This window comes from Meleagris gallopavo, chromosome 3, assembly GCF_000146605.3.
Source record: "Meleagris gallopavo isolate NT-WF06-2002-E0010 breed Aviagen turkey brand Nicholas breeding stock chromosome 3, Turkey_5.1, whole genome shotgun sequence".
NCBI classification, from domain to species: domain Eukaryota; kingdom Metazoa; phylum Chordata; class Aves; order Galliformes; family Phasianidae; genus Meleagris; species Meleagris gallopavo.
In genome coordinates this window covers 38,918,449-38,930,588 of record NC_015013.2, presented here as the reverse complement: position 1 = coordinate 38,930,588, position 12,140 = coordinate 38,918,449, and the positions used below count along the sequence as shown (strand labels likewise).

The 12,140-nt window shown below is 35.8% G+C and overlaps 1 long non-coding RNA gene across 1 annotated transcript; it reads left to right on the top strand.

The window, feature by feature from the left end:
- Positions 1-9,093: 9,093 nt before the first annotated feature.
- Positions 9,094-11,930, top strand: LOC109366716. Its single transcript, XR_002113244.1, has 3 exons — positions 9,094-9,180; positions 9,263-9,346; positions 11,802-11,930. It is a non-coding gene; the product is annotated as an uncharacterized LOC109366716 (long non-coding RNA).
- The last annotated feature ends 210 nt before the right edge of the window (positions 11,931-12,140 follow it).

Genomic DNA, 12,140 nt, shown 5'->3' with positions numbered 1-12,140 from the left:
TTTTGGAAGGATAACCACTTCTTAATATCTCTCCAGTTTTGTTGCTGCTTTTCAAAGAATTACTGGTCCCACACACTGACATTTGAGCTGCAAGTGCTGCTTCTGACAACAGCTTGTCTAGTATCACAATTTTCTCTCAGAAAACATCAGGAAAACTGGAGAAGTAAAGTGCCATAATGACAGCAAAGTGTATACCCAACAGCTGTGACCCACTGCAGTCATGACATTGCCTTACATCAGCAATGCTATATGGTGGATGGCATTCTGTGGATACTATTTCAAATGCACACACCTTCAGCTGACTCGACTCATCCCTATGTTCTCCTCTTTGAGCTCAGACTGTGTATGCTCTGTCTTCAAAAGAATACATTCTTTACACAACCAAATGCTTATTAAGCTAGGACTGCACATGCATAGAGTGTGAGAGCATCTCTAGAACGTGGCATAGGATAGCAACTCTAGCAAAGAAAATTGTAACATTTTGTAGCTACTAACAAAGAAATTGTGACTATAATTTTGAAACATGAAAAAAAGAAAAACAAAGCAATTCTGACAGAAAATACAGGATGTGAACAATGATGTCAACAGCAGAAATCTAGAGTTTCTCCACAATTCTCTAAAGCAGCTAATTTTATTGCTTGCTAGTGTGTGCAGGGATATGGTTCAATATCTCTCCTGCAGAAACAATCAACATTTCCAGGAAATAATCCCAGAAACAGAGGTGCTTGAAGTCCCATTGTCTCGATGCTAGACAACTTCAAACCAAATCTGAGTCTAATGAAAAATATCACTGGTGTATTCTAAGGCACCTGACTTGTCCTATCACAATTTTACATAAATGTCTTGCAAATCCTCTACAGAAGTCAACACAATCATTATTTTGCTAGATTCCTTCATCATATCATGTATCACAGATTTGATACCATCTTAGCAATAGTTACCACACAATTTGAACTGAAATGAGCAGGATCCCCTTTACATTAGAGCATCTGGAATACATTGTGAATGTTTACCTTATTGTGTCATGTAATGAGCTCTAAATGGCATATAAGTAAAGAAAAAGACTCATTTTTATGATATGCTTTGATCCATTTCATAATATTTATATCCAGAACGAATATATATAAGTTCAAAAGATAATTGAGAGTCAACATAATTTCCAAATGTCATGAAAACATAATTTTGCTAAGGAAAAAAAAAAAACTTACATAGATGCATAGATAAAATAAATTATTTTTAGCATAATTCTAATGCTAATTATCATTGCTATTGTATCTAAGGCTTCCAGCTCAGTTTTTTCATTTAAGGGTCTCAGAACTCAATGCTCATTTAAGAGCCCAGACGTTTTTATAAGGTGTAAAATTGCTCTACCCTTTTTGGAATATGGATATTGGCAGAAAAATAACTTCTAGGAAAGTTTCTGAAAACTGTAACAGACTCTGTCTCCCCTTTCCTTATTTCATGTTTCTGTATATTCTACTTATTCTGTTTCAAACTGGTAATGCTTCAGCCAGTCAGAATTCAGGGATGAAGTGTTTATTTTGTTTGTTTGTTTGTTTTCCCTAATTCACCTTTACAGCATGGTGGGTATACTTATTTCTCAGTCACTCATTTTCTTGCACTTCTATTTGCATAATGACAGCACAGTTCTGTCTTAGTAATTTACTATAGTATGCAGATGCAAATGTCCACACTCTGAATTGTAGGCAACCATTACTTGCCTAGAAATGTGCAGGGATTTGCATTAATCAGTGTATGGCTTTCTCATTTACTCTATTGCAGTTATCTAAATCTCATAGCTCTGATTAGCTAACAGAATAATGAAAGCATTTTGAGAAAACAGACATGGAGTGAACTGAATTTTTTAAGTTGCCACATTTTCTAAGGTTTTGTGAACATGTTGTCTCATGGCTTTTATTATAAGGACTGTACAGATAAGAAAAATATATTCTGTGAAGACTGCACAATAATCTGAGTGAAGGCATGACTGCATATACTTTTATAATATTGGACATGTTTCTTAAGCCTGAAATTAATCATCATCCAGAATATTCTCAGGGAAACACAGCTATTTTAAGATACAATAATAATTATACTTTTTTTAGTATTATAGGCTGTCAGCACTCAGTCAACTCTGAAAGAATGACACTGATTTACAAAGGGTTTAAAGAAAGATGTCTAAGCTACAGCATAGGATATCAGCTAAACTCCAACTCTTAATTGTGTAGGAACATTTTCAACAGTATGGCCTGTTTGTTCTGGGAGAGATTTAAGAATAAAAATCTACATTTGTTCTAAGTTGATTCATCCTTCACTTCAGGAGCACTGGGGGTGTTATAACTGAGAAAAAATCTGCCACAGACAGTAACAAGCACAATTTTTCATTGTAAGGAGACAAATCCTGCTCCAGTAATATAAGTTTTCTTTGCTGTTCCCAAAGAACAGAAAGAAGTATAGCTAAGCACACCCATTTGTTTTCCAAAGTGCCTGTGGTTAATTTAGTGAATTCTGACTGACAGAAAATTTTATTATGTAGGTTCTGAACAAGCTGAAAATAAATCAAATAGCTGACAAAATAGAGGATACTCTAGTTTGCAGAGGGCACTTACCCATCAACAGCAGTTCCATCTATCAGCTTTATTTCAGGTCACACACTGAATGATGGTGAGTGTCTAAGAGAGTACCATTGCTTTTTTTTTGTCATTTCTGCTCAGAAAAAAAGCTGAATGGACTTGGGATAAGACAAAACTCTGAGTGGACATCATCTTATTTCAAAGGTGAAATAATGTACATGAGTAAAATATGCTAGATTGACATGTTAGTTAGATGTGACATTTTGTTATAAATATTTAATGTGATAAAATAATTAAAATGTTTGAAACAAAAATTCAGTACCGGAAAAATATACTGTACATATACATGCTTTTGAAAAAACCCTAGATGCCTGATGTAAATTAGCATAACTCTAGTGAATTAGTTCTCTCCACCTCTGTGGAGAGAATTGTGCACCAATTACTGGCTTGGTAAGTGACTTTTTAAAAAGTTAGCATTATGATCAGTGAAACAATCCCATTAATATGCAATTTTAAATGTATCAAGTAGGATGTTTTTTTTCTTCAAATTTAGTTAATCCAATATGAACTCTCTGAGAGTTACAATTCACTTCACTTGCTTTAAATTATGCAGAATCACAGCATCGTAGGGTTTGGAGATCTGGAGATCATCTAGACTTATCCCCTGCTAAAGCAGGTTCCCTAGAGTAGGTTTCACATGAAATCCAGATGGGCTTTGAAAATCTCCAGAAAAGTACAATACACAACCTGTTTGGCTATTCTGCTCAAGTTACTGTCACCCTCAAAATAAATATTTTCTCATGTTCAGATAGAACTTTCCAGTTTGTGCCCATTGCCCTTTGTTCTGTCACTGCACACCACCAAAAAAAGCCTGGCTCCATTCATTTGACACCTGCCTGTTAAATATTGACAAGCATTCTCAGCCTTCTCCAAGCTAAACAGGCCCAGCTCTCTCACTCTTTTTTTACATAGGAGGTGATACAGTCTCCTATTATTTTTGTAGCCCTTCGCTGGACTGTCTCTACAACTCCCAGAACAGGACACAGTAGAAATTCCCTTTCTATTTCTTAGATCAAGTTTCATGGCAGCCATGTGCGTCCCATGACACACAGAGCTGGGATCACCATGTCCCTCAGAATGTGGCTGTACTACTGGGAGATGAATGTGACATGCTTTTCTCTTGTGTATTTTACAATTCAATCAGAAAAACTGAATGGGAGCATTATGCACCTGAACTAGTCCAGGCTTAAAGTTAGTTGATGCCACAAGCTTTTATGTTCCATATTCTAATGCAGTTCTTCTAGGAATGTATCCTGGACACTGCATGAAGGAGGCATATTCTAGGAACAAAATACATAGGCACACATAATAAAGACTGTTATTAAGACAAACACACTTCATGATAAAGTTGGAAAACAAATCTTAATGTGGCATTTCCAAATTTTGGAGTTTCTGACATTTTGATTATAATCTTTTAAGGCAGGGTTGTTATATGTATATGAAGAATGAAGCAACCTATTCAAGTTCACTGGTGAGCATAAAAGAAAGAAATTCGAGTTTCATTTCTCATATTTTTGTTGCTCTCTGCCCTTTCTTGAAATGCTTGTGATAGGTTTTGTAGAGCAATCAAGTGTGCCTCTCTTTAGATCAGGTTGCAGTCTAGTGAATGGGACCTGCTTTGAAAAGAAGAGATGCCTGTGGCAGTGGAAGACTACATGAAGAGCTGATTGGGCCACTAGGCTGCCAAAAAATTAGCACACTTTAGCTTCCTAATTATGATCAGCATTTCCTCTCATTTTCTCATACTGAGTAGTTGGTACTTTGGAGACGTAAGATCCATCACCCATCAATCTTTGGAACTCTTGCTGAAATCTTTGATCTTTATTTCCTTCTTCATAAGAGAGATTATCTCATCAATTCTACTACCACTATATACCACAAAGGCAGTAAATGTAGAGAAAGAAGCATGTTCAGTACAAATGTACGCATCAGATGGGTTTCTGGTAATATCCAAAGTTAGAAAGGGGGCATGAGGCAGCTCAGGCTGAACATGAAAAGCAATATTCCATCTGTCCTGAGATTTTGCCCATGACGTGAGTAGCATAACTATGAATCTATTTTTTGGTGAACCTGCACAAATATGTTTTTCAGTCTTAAAAATCAGGTTTTTCAGTCTTAAAAATCAGTCAGTGCAGAGTTCTTGCATTTGTTTGCCTGTACAGTAGTGCTCCTTGAGGAATTTTCTGGCTGTGCCCACAGTGTTGGGTATGTGGCAAATCAGGCTAAGACCAAAGGAGTTACATAGGAGAAAAAGCAATATAATCATAGAATCATCTGAGTTGGAAAAGACCTTTAAGATCATCAAATCCTATCATCAATCTGACTTACCACGTCTTACTGCTAAGCAATGTCCCTTAGAGCCATGTTCACATGTCTCTTTAAACACTCCATCACTTCCCTGGACAGTCTTTCCAATGCTTGACTACTCTCTCTCTGAAAAAGTTCTACCGAATATCCAATCTAAATGTTTCCTGGAACCATTTTTAATATAATGGGGATCCCTTTTTGTGCTTTCCATTACAACAGAATAATCTTAACTTGTATTACAGTGACCGACACTGCTGTTTTGTGCAGTATTTTTCCTTGAAGCCTTCTCTGTGCTAAATAAATGTTAATATGCATGCATGCACAAACACACCTATGCTAAGTTTTTCTGTTGAAATCTCTGTTAGCTAAAAAGCACTGGAGCTTCCACTGTTTCATGGATTGAAGGGCTATACAGTCATTAGGGCAACTTTCTAGCAGCTGTTCTGCAGCTATGCAAAGCAGCTAGACTTGGTGCCCAAAACTGTTCACAGTGGTTCTAGTTTAATTTAACATTCTCAAAATTAGATGTTATAAATATTGGTAATTAGTTGAAATTTCACACCAGCTGAAATAAAGTACTCATTAAACCTAGTCTTCCAGTCCAGTTGTCTTTGTTTTTCTTTTCCCTCAGGAATCTTCATTTTCTCCTGACTAATGCAAGTAATACTAAATTTTTACAAGACAATTATTGCTATGAAAAAGTTCATATAATTTCCTAATTTCCCCACAAGCTATCAGGAGTTATCTGGAAATTACTGTCTATATTTATATGGAAAAATATTAATACATTTTAATATAAAGGATTAGAGACCTGAATTTAAATTCTTTGATCATCTTCATGGCCCCTATCTGGACTCACTCCATCAGTTCCACTTCCCCCCTGTACCAGAGGCCCCAGTCCTGGACACTCCAGTACTCCAGATGGGGCCTTACAAGGGCAGAGTAAAGGGGGACAACCACCTTCCTCCTCCTGCTGGCCACCCCTCTTTTGATGCAGCCCAGGATACTGTTGTCCTTCCAGCCTGAAAGAACAACTCCTGGCCCATGTTCAGCTTTACAGCCACCAGAACTGCCAAATCCTTCTCGGCAAGGCTGCTCTCAATGAGTTCTTCTCCCAGTCTGTATTCATATCTTGGATTGCCCTTACCCAAGACCAATACCTCACACTCAGCCTTGTTAAACATTATTGGATTTTCATGTACCCACTTTTCAAGGATGTCCAGGTCCTGACATAGTTGGCAACCACATCAGCCAGTTCCTTCAGAACCCTGGCCTGCATGTCATCTGACCCCATATACTTGTATACATTGAGACTCATGAGGTGGTCTTGACTTGCTCCACTCTCACACTGGGAGGGATTTTGCTCCCCTGTCCACCACTTAGAATTTCAGGGACACGAGAGGCATGAGAAGTAGTGATATGTTTATTCTTTTAACCTTAGTGAGAAATGCAGTTCTGAGTTTTTTGGGTTGCTGAACTCTAGAAGTGATGATTTACTCCAGATTGCTTCAAATTTTATATGACATTTCTTGATAATCAAAGAACAGTGGTGGCTTAAAGCTATTATTTCTTCTATTTAACTAGACTTTGTTCTGCTGGAACTGAGATTCTGCTTGAAGTCATTTTTAATAACTTAGCAAGAGAAATTTTATTAGTAGTATTTCAGAGTTATTCTTCCCCCTGCAGCTGTTCAGAGTATTATCCTCTGGTCTAGTTGTCAGTTCACCACGTGAACTAAAAATCTAAAAGTTTGGCTTTCAAATCTGTAAGTGGCACTCTCTTTTAGTCTTGAATTCTGTATTCTTTATTTTTATTCTCACTGAGATGAGCTTAAATTTTCATTTTAGCTTTTGCTTTGTGGTTTTATTTGGACATAATTTCAAGGCCCATAAATTTTGGGCAGGATGTATTTTATGTCTGATTTTCAAAGCTTAACATATCTGTGAGGATTACTTTGTGGTTTCAAACAAATTGTCTTGTTTTGGCCTGTATATTTGCTTGTTAGCTATTATATATGGTGACTGGCAACACTAGTTCCATACAATTTTTCCTGGTTTTGATGTGATCCACATTCCATTGGTCTGTATCTCCCAACCTGGGGACCATTAGCCCAGTTCTGCTGACATTCATAAAGGCATTCTCATGTGTTTTCATAAAGGAGCCAAAACAAAGAACTTCTGCAAATTCAGCTTACAATCTCCAGCTACAATACAGCTCCAAGAGTCAGCAGAATTACTACAACACATTTCATTGGGATTGTGGCCAGGCTGCACATCATCAGAACTCAGCATTCATTATTTTTCAGAACCCAGCATTATTTAGAACGGTCTGCTGGATTTTATAAGCTCATAAGGCATGTCAACAGCAGCAGTGATAGAATCTTTGCTACAACATCTGATTAAAAGCTCTTCCTTAAATAGAACAGAGATAAAGCGGAAATGAGCTTTAATTGATTACTGATTAACATTTGCCCATTGTCAAGATCTCAAAGGAAGAGGGGAAAAAAATGTATTTAAATTCATTTATCTCATGTAAAAATGTGTAAAGCACTCAGATGTACTGATACCACAGAAGAAAAGTTAGAGATGATTTTCCCATTCTCTGCTTCATAAGTCGTGAAAGACAATTATACCACAGTAGATATTATTAATGTAATTGTAAAAGATATATATCTTTTGCCTTTCATAACAACAAATATTATCATATTATGTATATAAACGCATGGAAAAAATTGTAGAATTTGGAAAATATTTTCTACTATAAAAACTGCTTTAGCATTCAGCATTCTAAACAGAAAAAAAAAAAGCCAAATAACAAAACAAAAGTGGAAGAAAATGTTTGCAATTATTATTTGTAGTTTGCATTTGGTTATTGCATTCGTGTATTATGACTCTGTGTATAAATTATAAATCTTACTGATTCTTCTTATCAATTATCCAATCCTTGAACTTCTCTTCCTGGCATTAACTGATTACTTTGTTTAAATTGTACATCAATCTTTAACCTTTTAATCTCGTTTTTTTAATGAATATCAATCTTCTACAAAGAAAGGAGAAAAGAGAAAAGAAAAAACAGTCACAGCATCAGAAAAAAAGAGGTAATAGTTTTAATGTATGTATTTACTTTATCAAGGTTTGACATAGATTAATAAGATGTTATTTATTTTTTTACATTTCTCCACAGCATGGAATCTAGAGAGAGTATTTGAAAAAGATTAAATAATTTTGCAAAGGTCTCATAGTTCAAAGAAATAATTTTTACAGTCATTATTGCAGCAGTGATGTATTGTCTTTCTCCTTGTGCATCAAATTGACAACTTTGATTAAAGATAGAGCCTCTTTTGCTTCCAATTTCCTTGTCAAAATAATTATTTGTGATCTTTTTTCAAGTGGTTCTCTTTCATGTTTGCTTGTGCAAATCATAGAATTGGACAGGAAAGCAGAATGTCCTATGGTAGTTATTCACTCATAAAAAATAAAAACAAAGACTTATGAAGAGAAACCATTCAAAAAACACTTGAGTTGTAGCTGTGACTTGATAAACGTGGTCATAAAAAAAGCTGTTGCATCTGGTTAGTTTGCATCTGTTAAAGGCAAAACATAAACTTGAAACAAAACAAAAAAAGTGTTAATTTTTTTTTTTCTTAATCCCATAAATTGAGATTGCAACCCAAAATTATTCTAATGATCATAATGAGCTAACCTATTTGGGAAAATAAAAAATTATGTTTGTGGTCTAAAATAATTCAAAAATCTCCATATCAAATTTGAAGAACAGTAAAATAAAACAGTAACAAAAGAGAATATAGGAAAATAGAAGCATATGTTCAAAAATAAAGGGCAATTTCCCACACTTAAGTATAAAAATACAGTGCAGTGCTTGAAAATATTCTTCTATTTTGCTTTACTTTCTAGTACATTGCAAAAAGTTAAGTGATTTAATTAAATCCAAATTGATCTGACTTCAAGATCTCTGGTAGGTCCCTATGCATTCATTATGAGTATGCTTATAAGAAATGTATGGGGATTGTTAGGTCACAGCCTGAATCAGTGATTGAGTACCAGGTGAGAAAACATGGCTAATCCAGTGTGCACAGGTGCAAGCAATGAACCCGGGTGATTGGAAGGGGTGAACCCAGAGTCTACTCCTCCTTGCTCTCATTTGAAGGTAAGCAGCTAAGGAAGTGAGATCTTTGCTTGGAGATTATCCCTTTTGAAGACTATAGTGATCTTTGGAATGGGTAAACTGATTGTCTTTGTGTTGTCTTCTGAAAGTATATCTTGACAAATATTTTTATGAGCATGTTTGTATCCTGGTACAAGGCAGTACCATCACCTTCTCTTTTACCATGAAAGAACACAGAACTTAGTCAAGAGTGAGCATTTTTAGAGGCTGCAGTTCCAAGGGTAAGTCCCTTTCAGGATGTCTTTCACTCACTGGATGTGTCTTGATTTTTTGGCTATCTGCCTTGTTGCTGGACTGTCAATATTTGATAGTGAACTCATATACTTAACCTCTTAACTCCATTTCTGCTACTATATTTTTCTTGCTGGTGTTAGAATGGCTTTAATAAATAATCCAAAACCTGGCATAATCACTGACACGTGCCATTAAATACAAATGTGAAATACAAAGTAATTGACTTTGGGGAACAATTCCCATGATTCTGCTTTCATTTTTTTTTTAAGACCTTTCAGTATTTTTTTTCTTCAGAAGAGTTTTTTTTTGTTTTTTTTTGTTTTTTTTTTTAACTGTTAATACCTGGCTGGAGCTACAGGCATGTGCATTATTGTATTTGCTATATTTTGCCACTGGCATAATTTTACTAAACAGTTTGTTCCCTTAATTTTTTTTCTGCCAGAGCCCACTGCAGGCTCTACTTGACTATTATAACCAGTTCTGTTGAATTGCTAATGTTTCACATGATTCTTCTTGCCTTGCTTTTGTGTTTGTGTCTGCACATTACACTTGTCTGGCCCTCTTAAACAGTATTGGCCAGCCAGTAGCCAATCCAAATGAATGTGTGTTTTCAAATATTTTCAGTAGCACAAAATCTCTTGGCTTCTAACAAACAAGTTTGACTCTGTTTTTCCTCTTGCAAATGGATTTTCATTTTTTGGTAGGGAGATACTTGGCCTCTTGATTTCATTTCTGCTATTGCTGAACTTTTTTTTTTTAATCCCTCAACCATTTTTTTTTTCTTTACATATTCTTTAATTCACTATTCTCTCACAGTCTCTTTTCTTTTACCCTCTGCTAGGCTATGCCTTTCTTGTCATTTTGACTACTCTGTAATAGATGGTGTGCAGCCTGTCAACCCTTGAGCTACTGATAGCTACTGCATTTCTCTCTCTGTGTGGCAGAAAGCCACTGACTTAAACATAAAATAAATAAAGAGCATGAAGTGTTGATAAGCTGAAAGCTCTAGCATTCTTCCTTTCTTGCTTTCAGAGTTACCCTAGTCCTAGAGCAAGACTATTATGCTATTACTTATTAAGAAAAATGAACTAATAGTTAAATCTTCAATGTTCATTCTAAAATTCTAACTTTCATAGCTGGTGCCAATATTTTTTATGAAAGAAAACAATTTAATTTCCTCGTGTTGGCATTCTTTCTCTTAACCCAGAGAATAGACTGTCCTGAAAAAGACCTGTGTTTTATTTTATTCATCTTGTCCTCATCTTTCATAATTATTTTCTAATCTGGGATGGCAGGATTTTTTTTAATGATTAGATGAGGAAGATGAGGAATTTTTTCTTCAATCAATGAGTATTAAGTTGTAAAGTTAAAATTGAAATACCCAAATAAGACTTAACATCATGTTATTGTACTGCTCATGTCTTCTTTTCCCACCTAATGACCTGTATTTGATTTTTCAGACTTCTATGTGTCAAGATTAAAAGATCTTGCATTCCTAAACAAACACATAATTTCTTGAGCAATGACCATTTTGAGCAAAATATTGCTTCAAAAGGACAGTATTTTAACCTGTTTGCATCTGCTCTGTAAGCCATTTGCCATTCTAGAATGTTAAATCCTCTTATGCAAAATGGAGTAATTCATTTCCCAACAGAGAGGTTATTTTTATAATTAATTTTTTGTATATACTTAAATGTTATATACAGAATACAAAATGGAATGGAACAGTTGGAGGGGACCTATAAAGATCATCAAGTTCAACTGCCTGATTACTTTAGGGCTAACCAAAAGTTAAGGAATGTCACTGAGGACATTATACGAATGCTTCTTGAGTACTGATAGGCATGAGTTATCAATCTTGCTTGAAAGCCTGTTCCAGTGTTTGAGTACCCTCACAGTAAAGAATTTTTTCTTAACCGTAAGGGGATGTAGAAGACAGTCTTCTCTTTAAAAGGACCATTTTCAAGGCAACAAAGGATAACAAGATGTCATGGTTTTATGATTTTTTGGTTATTGGTATTTCGCATCATAACATCATGTAGTACACTGGGAGTTAAAGTGTTAATGCTTCAGTTCCGGGTACCTGTCCCCAAAGAGAAGAAGAGCTACATTCCCCAAAAGACTGTTTGCTGTGCTGTTATCATTTCTGCTCAGGGGAAAAAGATATAAGGCCTTGGTAGATCATCTGACATTCTCTTTTTCATTTTTGACTCTTCTCCATGATGCTTTCCTGAGTGCATATCTCATCTCAGCTTTATGTTGAGGCCTTTCCACCTTTCGGACACTATCTCTCATTTTATTTATCAGCTTGGATTCTAATTATATTGTATTATAGTGTGTTATCTTGCATTCTGATACTATATTTAGTAAATTAGTTTGGTTTTCCTTGGATCGTTGCCACTGTTTTTAATTATTTTGGGGTCCCCTGTTTCCCTTTTCCAGAAGTGCAGATTTGTGAAATCCCTTTGCCCCGCGAGTCACAGAACCGGGCTGAAGCAGCCCATAAACCGTCAATGCAAGAAAAGGAAGCAGTAGTTGGACCTAACTCTGGTCAGTCATTCTAATTTAGGAGAGCATGTGAGTACCTAGGATTGTTTACACTAGCAGAGTTATCTGTTGGAGGACTTGTAAGGTGGAAGACTACCACAAAAAAAAAAAACTTCCAGCCTCATTCATTGGGTAACAAGCTATAGGCATCATTTCCAAGAAGGATGAACTTTGCAGCTGATGCAACAATTAACTGGAGGGGGACCAGACTGGGTGGGTGCAGAAACTGCGAAG